General features: G+C 37.7%; 1 protein-coding gene across 6 annotated transcripts in view; it reads right to left on the bottom strand.

Annotated features, from left to right (window-relative positions):
* Nucleotides 1-10,887, bottom strand: part of LOC129283152 (alpha-mannosidase 2C1-like) — a 42,630-nt gene extending 31,743 nt beyond the window's left edge. The window contains exon 1 of one of the 6 annotated variants that reach the window (XM_064114820.1): nucleotides 10,733-10,887. The gene's annotated coding sequence lies outside the window, so the exon portion shown is untranslated. Of the gene's footprint in view, nucleotides 1-4,758; nucleotides 4,779-6,017; nucleotides 6,303-6,442; nucleotides 6,579-10,732 lie in introns of those variants that run through there. The other 5 variants (XM_064114817.1, XM_064114822.1, XM_064114819.1 and 2 more) reach the window with 5 other exon arrangements.
* Nucleotides 10,888-12,418: the final 1,531 nt, after the last annotated feature.

Below are 12,418 nucleotides of genomic sequence, written 5' to 3'. Positions count from 1 at the left end.
TATTTTTTTTTTGAAGTTCCAGTCTGTGCCTCGATGTCAGGATTTGTGTCACGATAGACCTTCATCGATATACCGGTAATTGTGGTAAGTGCAAAACAAAATTTTTGTTTTGAATTTTGAAAGGAGAGGTACATGTATCGCGACAGAACTTTTCGGGTTTTTTAAGGTTCCAGTCTGTGCCTCGAATGTCAGGATCCATATCATAGTAAGTGCATAATTTCTGTTTCCACATTTTATTAAGATTACTATTGAGACCCCAATCTACCCCAGTGTCTCCCTCGTTTTGCACGGTCGACTCCTGGGAGCTTCGGCGCGCTTCGCGGGCTGAAGCTCCCTGGGTTACCCCTTCCGCGCCTAGTCTTGAGGACTCCATGATGATGTTTTTTTTTATATTTTGACATATTCTTCATCATGGAGTCTTGAACCCCCGTCCTATAAGAGACACATGTACACAAAGATTTCCCTAGGAAATCCATAGTTAGAGGTTGAAATCGGTTTGTAGGGTCGAATTTTATTTTTCTATGAACCTTCAGGCGCCTAATGCGTATAAAGGGATAAAAATTATTTCACTATAAATGGTAAAAATGAGACGTTTCTTACCAGACTGATCTCCCGTAGATCCCTCGATCCGCTTGTCAACAAAGCAAAGACAATAGGCCTGATTCTTGAACCGCTTTGTTATGACGTACATCCGGTTAGCGATGCCGTTTTGAAGAACAATTTATAGATAAAATATATTATTTCACAAATACTAAATTTTAATACATGATTATAAATAATTAGTACATACTACTAATTATTTATAATCACATATTAAATTTAAGTATTTATGAAATATTTTTTATCTATAAATTGTTCTTCAAAACGGCATCGCTAACCAGATGTACGTCATAACGAATCGGTTCAAGAGTCAGGCCTACTGTCTTTGCTTTGTTGACAAATGGATCGAGGGATCTACGGGAGATCAGTCTGGTAAGAAACGTCTCATTTATACAATTTATAGCGAAATAATTTTTATCCCTTTATACGCATTTATAGGCACCTGAACTTGAAGGTTCATAGTCAGACATAGTCAAATTTGACCCTACAAACCGATTTCACCCTCTAACTATGGGTTTCCTCGGGAAATCCATCTTTGTGTACATGTGTCTCTTAGGTGGGTAAGTATATAGTATGTAATAAACAATACACGTGTACCCCTTCAGTAACCCCTTTCATCTCTGTCAACCCAATGTTATACCCTAATGCACATGCTCTGTATACTTCATTCTGTCCCAAAATTGTGTTCTTCATACTAATCAGTCGCTGATGAGCCTTAGGGTGAAACAGTCTGTACGACTAGCTTAGTTAAGCAATCCAACCAATAAATTATTTATACATGTGTCTCTTATTCATATATGGACGGGGGTTCAAGACTCCATGATGAAAAAATATATATGTCAAAATATTTTTAAAGACATCATCATGGAGTCCTCGACTCCCGCTCAAGTCCGCTCATTCAATGAACAAGGTTATGATATAACCTTGTTCTCAGTTTAAATACATCTCCATGTGTTGCAAAATAAGGGTAGCAATGTTTGGCTTATTTTCTCTTTTTCTTTGTGACAAATGCTTGATTTTTTTACACTGTCTGTTTCCATTACAGCTATTCATCATATAACTTGGCTCTTAAGTACATTTGATTCTTTAAATTATTTTTCCTTAATTAAAAATAAAGATTGAAAAATGAAAATTTTCTTACCATATTACATGTACTTTCCACCAATAGAGGGTGTACACAAAAATATGCCAAAAATTTAAGTTTTTGAGCGCTCTGGTGAATACAAAAGATATTCCCTGATTACTAATGAAAAATAAATTGCAACTGTATGGAAATTAGTAATTTTGGTCACAAAAGTGACATTTTAATGATTTTTTAAAGTGGCAGAAAAAAGCTGCTGAAAACTGCTTGTCTAATAAAAGAGAGCCAATGGAGTAAATTAGAGTCAAAAGGGGCCTAAGCTTTCGATCCTAGCAGAATCTTCGTCGGAGGCAAAATGACAAACATATGAAGTGGAACAAACATAATATGGACCATAGACATGCAACAGCAACACTAGAAACAAGGAGACAAAAAGGGCATTAGAGAGTTGTGATGACCTATCAGGTTAGAGAAGGGGATGAAAGCAAAGGAGTAGGCAGACACAAAGGGAAGTCAGTGTAAGTAAGGCCAGTATAAGACCTTAAGCTGTGAGGGATTATAAAGACAATTGGGCAGGCAACATCAAACAGGATCTGGAACAAAACAGTGATAGGGGGTGTGAGGAAGAGATGAATAACAAAAGAATTAGTGAGAGGTGGGTCAAACAGGGGGGAAAAAGGGAAAGAAAGGGGAACAACTGATAATGTGCAAAAGACATATAAGTGTAAATAAAAAAAAATAAAAAAAAAACATACACATATATAAATATATAGTGTAACTAGTATTGTAAATCCGCTAGGGGTGAGGGGAAAAAACCATAATGCTATATAGTAGAAACAAGACATGTATAAATGAAAAGGGAAAAGCATATTGCCTAAAAGGGTAGAGTAAATATAGAAGCCAAGGTTGTATGAGAGGGGGAATGTATATGAAGAAACCATGTTACAGCATACATGTAACTAAACAAAATAAATATATAGTAAGTCCAAAAGAGGTGAGTGGAGAAAAAAATATGTTCTTTAAAAAAAAAATATATATATATGCCTTAAAGCTAAATGACAGTAAACACTGATTTCATGAAAAAGTCTGTAAAACCAAGGTTAAGTATTACTATATCATCATGGATCTAGATCTGGTACAGTTACATAAACTGAACTTTGTGATATCATATCTAAGCTAAGCTAAAAAACGATCACTGAAGATCGCCAACACAGATAGGCACACGTGTGACAGTGTATTATTATTGCTGGAATAAAGACCAGACGGAAGTGACAGAATCCTCGCTTATTTTGCTTATTTCTCAGCAATTACACAATTTCTTCCAGAATCCTTTGGCACATATTTTTTATTCATAATACAAACAGACACTTTGGTGATCATTATAATTTATATTAAATTCTGTAAGTCATTTTGAGATCGTCCCCACAACTGGAATTTATCTGTAATGTGGAAAGCAAAAATTGGAGCTGAGCCTGTAAGAGATATGGGAGGAATGTAGAGGAAGAAACTATAATATAACTAATTTAAAGAGCTGACGGGAAAAAAATATATATATATAGAAAGTGGATAGAAAAGACTAGTCGTTCCCCTCTTGGATGTTCAGGCCATGAGGTTGGGTGGTGCGAAGTCGTCTCATCTAGAACTTCTCTCTGCTAGTACGGACTGAGTCAGGACGCATAATAAAGATTTGATGCCCTGTAGCATCATGTCAGTGATGGAGTGGTTGGGAAGGTTAAAATGGAGGCCAACTGGAGTGTCCAGCTTTGCTGTGTTGACGGTGGATCTGTGCCCGTAGTCGTAGAATCGTTTATTGAGTGTGGTCTTGGTTTCCCCTATGTATTGTGTATTGTACCCTACAAACTCTACAAGTGATGAGATATATTACAACTACAAGTGACATTAGTGGTAGTGCATGTGATGTTGCCCTTGGGCTGCCTTGGACTTGGTTTGGTGAGAAAGGCTGGTAGAGTTGCTAGTGAACGTGTCGCCCTCGTGAACAGGGCCGTAGCTAGAGGGGGGGTATGGGGGGGTGTGACACCCCCCCAACATTCAAGGCAGTCGGCAAAATCATGTACCAGTTGGCAAAATGGAGGATAGGGGAGAAAAAGAAAGAGGGAAAGAAAGGAAGAGAAAAAAGAAAGAAGGAGAGAGGGGGAGAGAAAGAAAAAGGAAGAAAGAGAGAGAGGGGGGTGAGAGAGAGAAAGAAAGAAAGAAAGAAAGAAAGAAAAAAAGAGGAAAGAAAAATAGGGGTACTAACTTCGAAGAAGGTTACGACTTTGACAACCAGTTGGCAAATACAAGTCCATGTAGCCAGGCTTAGAGCCCTACTAGTCAGCAAAATACAAAGGACAAAACAGATGGAGCTATAATAACACACAAAGTAAGCCCCCATTCCTCCCCCAATATAAACAAGCTTGGGAGTTGGCAAATTATACCACAATTATTGACGATTTAACAAACACATTAGTTTGGTAAAATTAGAGGCAAGACTAGGTAAATAAATATGGGGTTGGATGAATTTCCAAGGTTTAAGTTGAATAATCAAAGCCAAAGTATAGTTGGCAAATAATAAAGTGGGCAGAACACTATACGCTCTACCAGTCAGCAAAGTGATGTACAAGTACTGCCCCTTTTCAGATCTGAAAAGAACAGAACACAAGACTTAAAAAACTGGTAACTCTGCAGTTGGCAAATTCATGAAGACAAGTCTACAACTTGTAGACTTGTCTACAAGTTTGCAGTTAGCAAAAAACACAAAAATGTTCTAAGTTATTTTTACTAAATTCTGTCGCCGAAGAAGTTTGTTTAATTTATGGTGTCAGAATGTGCTTGGGGTGGGGATGGGTAGGAGTGGGGGCAGGTTGGGGTTGCATCATTCCTGGTGCTCGCATTGTCTGACTAATGAGATATATAGTCCTGTTGTATTTTAAGTCCATAAAGATTATGCACCAAATTATCTCCTCGCACTTCAAGTTATTATTGTTTTATGTAGTGACATATGCCTTTTTCATGACTATATACTTAAAGTGATTGCCCCCTTTTAAGGCCTTAATAAAACATTTCCAGTCTGTGCTTACCTTCGCATTGGTGTGGACCGATATAGATACCGGGCTGGTAGTGGTGTTAAATCAACACTGGCGTTTTTGCAGTGGACGAATTCCTAATCCGGGTCCTTAAAATGTCCCTTTTTCTGATCTAATTAGAACAAATTTTCAGCTCGCGCTTCGCGCTCGCATCACTTAATTAGTAAAATAGTAAATTCCTACAAACAAGCCATAGAATGCCCCTCTTCAGGTCCGAATTTCAAAAATTGTCAGTTCGCGCTTCTCGCCCGCAATATTTCATTAGTGAAATACGTATCATGTTCATGATTACAATGACCACAAAAAGTGCTTCATGTACCAGTGTAATTCTAACAAAATCAGCTAGCGCTTGGCGCTCGCATTAGATGACTATGATGAGATACGTACGCACTTCATAAATTGCAAAAGATAGTCCTTAAAATGTCCCTTTTTAGGTTTAAGTTATACAAAAAATTTCAGCTCGCGCTTCGCGCTCGCATTGTTTGTTTTGTGAGACAGATACATATCGTGATTACAAAACTTTGCTTAAAATATCCCTTTTTAGGACTGAATATCAAACATTTTCTGCTCGCGCTTCGCGCTTGCATTATTTGATCACTAAGCTATTAAAGATACATATCCGTTTAATGGCACAGTCCTTAAAATGTCTCTATTAGGTCAGTATACCTGGCAATTGAGCGCGCTTCGCGCGCCCACTTAATGAATCAATTTTTTTGCTGGTGCCGCCCCCAATGCCGTGACCCACGGTACGCCACTGTTAGCAGTAGCACTCTTGAAATTTTAGTTGAGACATCTTGCACAGAACAGGTCAATTAAAAATGCATATAGGGCATTATACTGCAAGTTAGCAACTACGGCACACTAGCCTTTCTATTTTGATCCAAAATGTTTATTTTTGCAGTGCAAATATCTTTGTATATCTTTGTATAATTTACCTTAAAGTATTCACCAAATGCCACTAATTCAATTCTAAAAATTCAAAATCTTTTAGCATGTGATTATTGTAGGGGGGGCACATCACCCATCAGACTCCCCCTGTGCTCACGTTGGCGCTGTCACGCCAAATTTAGTTGGCAAATTTAGCTGGTACACCCCCCCAACAAAATGCTTCTGGCTACGGCCCATGCATGCTCGTGAATGTGTATTTCACAGATTTATGATGCACCTGTTGTATGGGAGAAGAATGGTTAGTGAGGGAGGGCACTTCAGCACGAACAATGAGTGTGTGCTGTGTATGTACAGCATTGGCATACCATAGTGACAGTCCTACCTGTAGATTCCCCAGGCTAGGCCACAGGCAGGATGGTTGCATGCAGTGAACAAGTGCTCAAGTCAAGACTATTCTCGGCCATCGTCGATCGCCCGAGGAATCGCGGCGAAAATTATTTAACTTTCCTCTAGGCCTATTCTTTAATTAACACATACCGTACAACTTCAAGTTCAAGTTTCACACGGGCTAGACCAAAAGCTTCAGTCTCTGTATTTTGGTTGTTCCGCTGAACTACGTTGGCTCCACTCACCATACATAGACTGAAGGGGATGGGGCCCCGTACCTACAGCCAACGTATAGTGAACTAGCGTTTTATAGATCGCGATTTAAAACTGTTTTTTAAGCAAAATTGAAAGTTTCATGGTTTCCATTATCAGGGAAATATATATAACTTAAGTAATTGCATACCTTGGGCCGGAGTTATTGAAAAAAATCCTCTGGATGATTGAGAAATCTGTCATCTAAGACATTTTCACCTGACCTGACGGTTTTTCTTGCAAGTTGCCATCTTGAATGACGTCATTGTCGTTATTAACTTAATGTCTCGAATCGATATATCGCGATTATAACTAGTACTCGTACTAGTATAACTAGTATCGTTTATCTTCGGTTTCGTTCGCATATGGAGCAGATCGTATAATATCGAAAGCAATATCGATATCACATTCGTGATTGTTGACGTTCGTTTGTAAATATTTTATAGTTTGGCTGCCATTTTGACCATTTTTATCGTGTTCATCCCAATTAAACATCGGTAAAGTATATTTTTCATGCCTTTTTCATCTATATCGTTTAAAGTATTTAAATGTTGGAATATCATCAATTAAAAGTTTGTTGTTTATACATCCTTAGATTGTAAATTCGATGTGTAAAATTACATCAAACTTTGGACTGTGAATTGACAAAAGGGAGGGAATGAGAACACATGCGAGCCCACACGTACACCCTACCGTCGGTAAATGGGGATTACAGTAAAATGTCAGAAATTGTTGAATAAATCCCCAGAAACGACGGTTATTCCTGTCTACACACGGGCATGCCTTCACACGATAGAATTAGACTGGCATTATCGTGATCCAAGTCCCCGGTGACTCGGATCCACGGACAATTTTTCACAACGTAAAACATGTCCTACCTGTCTCTCCCAACCTCGTAGTTGTGTGTTACTTGTCTCTTTTCAGTCTCCACTTTATTGGCGTAATAAAAAAGAATTTGCATCATTCTCTATTGCTTTAGTTCGTAAACTATTACTTTTCATATAAATAAATCAGGATTATATTCATCTTTTTATGTTTTTTACAATATCAAATTTGCTTTATTTCGTCTACGTTTTTACTAAATAAATCAATAAGCCCTATATCCTCTTCAGTCTTAATTGCTTTATTTCGTTGATTCCTTATTTACTAAATAAATCAGAATTGCATCTACTTCTTTTCAATCTCTATTGCTTTATTCCGTAAACACTATTTAACTGTCTCATTACTCCTCGTGATCCGAGTCCCCTTCCCGTGTTAAGACTGTCCAATTTCTCATAGGAGGGGACTTGGATAACGAGGAGTACTATTACTCGTGATCCAAGTCCCCTATCCTAAAAATACAAAACGGCAATTAACCCGTTGATATTCATCTACCCCTCATTTCCCTCCTCTTCAAAACCACTCTGCCACTTTTAGACAGTTTCCTAGAGATGATAAATGAATATTTTCGATAATAAGAATCATTAAAATCAATGAAAATCACATTAAAAACACTATTTAACTGTCTCATTACTCCTCGTGATCCGAGTCCCCTTCCCGTGTTAAGACTGTCCAATTTCTCATAGGAGGGGACTTGGATAACGAGGAGTACTATTACTCGTGATCCAAGTCCCCTATCCTAAAAATACAAAACGGCAATTAACCCGTTGATATTCATCTACCCCTCATTTCCCTCCTCTTCAAAACCACTCTGCCACTTTTAGACAGTTTCCTAGAGATGATAAATGAATATTTTCGATAATAAGAATCATTAAAATCAATGAAAATCACATTAAAAACACTATTTAACTGTCTTATTACTCCTCGTGATCCGAGTCCCCTTCCCGTGTTAAGACCCCAGGACCAAAATCCAATTGAAACCAGTTGGATTGGCAACTGGTTTCAATTGGTTTCAATTGGTTTCAACTGGTTTCAATTGGTTTTAACTGGAATTTAACAATTTCCAGTTGAAACCAATTGAAACCAGTTGGGCAACTGGAAATCCTAACTGGAACCAGTTGGGTAACTGGAAATGACTTCCAATTGGGAATGATTTCTAACTGGAACCAGTTGAGTAACTGGAAATCCCAACTGGAACCAGTTGGGCAACTGGAAATCCTAACTGGAACCAGTTGGGTAACTGGAAATGACTTCCAATTGGAAATGATTTCTTACTGGAACCAGTTGAGTAACTGGAAATCCCAACTGGAACCAGTTGGGCAACTGGAAATCCTAACTGGAACCAGTTGGGTAACTGGAAATGACTTCCAATTGGAAATGATTTCTAACTGGAACCAGTTGGGCAACTGGAAATCCTAACTGGAACCAGTTGGGTAACTGGAAATGACTTCCAACTGGAAATGATTTCTAACTGGAACCAGTTGAGTAACTGGAAATCCCAACTGGAACCAGTTGGGCAACTGGAAATCCTAACTGGAACCAGTTGGGTAACTGGAAATGACTTCCAATTGGAAATGATTTCTTACTGGAACCAGTTGAGTAACTGGAAATCCCAACTGGAACCAGTTGGGCAACTGGAAATCCTAACTGGAACCAGTTGGGTAACTGGAAATGACTTCCAATTGGAAATGATTTCTAACTGGAACCAGTTGGGCAACTGGAAATCCTAACTGGAACCAGTTGGGTAACTGGAAATGACTTCCAACTGGAAATGATTTCTAACTGGAACCAGTTGGGTAACTGGAAATCCTAACTTGAACCATTCAGTTGTGTAACTGGAAATCCTAACTGGTACCAATTGGGTAACTGAGATGACTTCTAACTGGAAAGATGGGTAACTGGAAATGAATTCTAATTGGAACCAGTTGGGTAACTGGAAATTATTTCCAATTGGTTTCCAATTGGAAATTTTCCAGTTACCCAACTGGATCCAATTGAAACCAGTTAATTTGCATATTATTTGCCAGTGTGCACAGATTAATGTTTTATGAGATTAATCATCATTAACAATGTATCTATTTAATTCTTTACAATTTCAAGTACCACACTTTTTAAAGATTAGTATTTAGAATACTTAGCAGTGAAAACCATGTTCATAAATGTTATAGATTATAATTAAAACAGATTAAAGGATAATTAGTACACCACTAACTGTTACCAAATTACATCAAATAAAAGTACATATATTTGAAGATCTTCCATATAAATATATATACATGAAAGTCTGTATTTTATCAATGCCCTTTACATTGGTATTAATAGACATATAACACTGCTTCTGTGTTGGCATGAGAAATAGTTACTGCAAATGCTAATTAATTTGTAACTAATTAAGTTCGTTCCAACTGGAAGTTCCAATTGGATCCAGTTGGAAACCAATTGGTTTCAACTGGTTCCAGTTGAAACCAGTTGCCTCCAATTGGTTTCAACTGGAACCAATTGAAAGCAGTTGCCTCCAATTGGATTCAATTGGTTTTAATAGGGAAATTGGAACAACTGGAACCAATTGACAACAATTGCCAACTGGTTCCAGTTGCCCAATTGGTTTTAACTGGAACCAATTGGCAACTGGTTTTCAATTGGTTTTTAACTGGAACCAATTGGCAACTGGTTTTCAATTGGAACCAGTTGTTCCAATTTCCCTATTGAAACCAGTTGGCCAACTGGTTTCAATTGGTTTTGCCCTAATTGGTTTTAACTGGATTTTGGTCCTGGGACTGTCCAATTTCTCATAGGAGGGGACTTGGATAACGAGGAGTACTATTACTTGTGATCCAAGTCCCCTATCCTAAAAATACAAAACGGCAATTAACCCGTTGATATTTATCTACCCCTCATTTCCCTCCTCTTCAAAACCACTCTGCCACTTTTAGACAGTTTCCTAGAGATGATAAATGAATATTTTCGATAATAAGAATCATTAAAATCAATGAAAATCACATTAAAAACACTATTTAACTGTCTTATTACTCCTCGTGATCCGAGTCCCCTTCCCGTGTTAAGACTGTCCAATTTCTCATAGGAGGGGACTTGGATAACGAGGAGTACTATTACTCGTTATCCGAGTCCCCTCCTATGGGAAATTGGCAGTCTCAACACGGGAAGGGGACTCGGATCACGAGGAGTAATTAGACAGTTAAATAGTGTTTTTAATGTGATTAATTTTGTTTTATTTAGTGTTTTTTATCATTGTTTCATCAACTTGGAAGAATATACAGCCACAGGAGAGAAAAGAAAAAGACTATTATTGTCGTTTGAAAAAGTGTCCGAGTCATTTGTTATTGTGTCAATGGGAAAACGTGTGGTGGAAGGAAGTCCCCGTCCAGTGAGAGGCTTCACACCGTTTCGCACCGCGAACAATAGATTTCTTTTGAAAATCTTCCAACCGTGGATTCCATTGAAAGTTTGCTGATATTTGAGGTGTGTCTCAAGTTTGTCCCCAGTGACTTGGATGACGATAAGGCCATTAGACTCACTTAGGAACAAGTATGATACCACTTACAATATTACTCGTACTTGTCTCCTCGCAAAATCTGTAAGCATAACATTTTATATCAATATATCAGGGCCCGTCCGACGATATGGGGTACGCTGACGGCGAGTACCAGGCAGGGCAGCGGGCCGGGCCGGCCGGACTACGCTACATAACCGCTACCTAGCTACGGGGGATGCCGATGCAGTTGCTAGTAGTATGGAACGCTTAAGAAGCATATATTCAATAATGTATTTTTAATAAGATTTTTGACTTGAAGAAGTGATGCCATAAAATGGTAGATAAGAAAATGGGGAAAGAAAAGCATAGTCGTTCTGCCGTATGGATACAAGAGGGGCTCCTTTTACTGTATCTCTCTATAGGAGAGGCAAGGGGCACATCCAGTGAATCCAAAAGCCTATACTGAGGCACTGGTTCACTGCAACCATCCTGCCTAGCCTGTGGAGAATCTACAGGTAGGACTATGGTATGCCAATGCTGTAAATAGCACACACTTTAAAAAATCATTAAAATATCACTTTTGTGACCAAAATTACCAACTTCCATACAGTTGCAATTAATTTTTCAAAAGTAACTTAGGAATATTTTTTGTATTCACCAGAGCGCTCAAAAATTTGAATTTTGGGCATATTTTGTGTACGCCTTCTATTGGTGGAAAGTAATATGGCAAGAAAATTTTCATTTTTCAATCTCTATTTTTAATTAAGAAAAATTAATTAAAAGAATCAAATTTACATAAGAGCCAAGTTATATGAGGAATAGCTGTAATGAAAACTGACAGTGTAAGAAAATCAAGCATTTGTCACATAGAAAAAGAGAAAATAAGCCAAACATTGCCATCCTTAACACATGGAGATGTAACCGAGAACAAGGTTATATCATAACCTTGTTCATTGAATGAGTGTACTACGGCGACATTTGCTCCGGTCTGAACATTTCAGAGGGCATTGGGTTAGATTTTGGATTGTAATACAGTATTTATTCAGATAATGTAAAGATAAGGTTTAATTAGCTTTTGAGGTTAGGTTTTTATGTTAACCTTAACATGTAGATTTTCCATAAAAGCAATTTTGTTGCATGAGCAATGCCAATCAACAATAACTGGTGGGGGGGACATACAAAAGTCAGCTAGGGATTTACTTTTTTCTTTCTTTCCTTCTTCCTCTCCTTCTTTCTTTCCTTCTTTCCTTTTTTTCCTTCTTTCTTCCTTTCGGATCTTTCTTTCTTTCCTTCTTTCTTTCTTACTCTCTCTCCCCCTCTAATTCTTTCTTTCTCTCTTTATCTTCCTCTGATCAGTAATGGAGAGTTTCCATCCTATATCAATTTTATTGGATTTAATCTACCATGCGTGACCAAACTGACCAAGTAGTTGATCTCAAATCAAAGAGAATATTACACTCATTAATGCCTAAACTTGAAACCAAAGTAATATTTGAAAAAAATGTGATATAAATCCCTGAAAAATGGGTTTCCATTTTAGATGGACGTACTGTAGGCCTATGATACTGAAGAAGTGTACACAGCCAATACAAAGAAACCTTGAAAATTATGTTATCATTCTCGAGCACAATATCCAGACTTTAATCATTCAAAACATTACTTACATATGATGAATAATATTGAAGCTTATACAAGAAACATATTTCTACATTCTAAACACAGAATCTTAAATGTACAACTAAAACCACGTACAAC

This window comes from Lytechinus pictus, unplaced genomic scaffold, assembly GCF_037042905.1.
Source record: "Lytechinus pictus isolate F3 Inbred unplaced genomic scaffold, Lp3.0 scaffold_20, whole genome shotgun sequence".
Taxonomy (NCBI): domain Eukaryota; kingdom Metazoa; phylum Echinodermata; class Echinoidea; order Temnopleuroida; family Toxopneustidae; genus Lytechinus; species Lytechinus pictus.
Note: the sequence above shows the minus strand (reverse complement) of the source record. Positions and strands in the feature narration are given on the sequence as shown.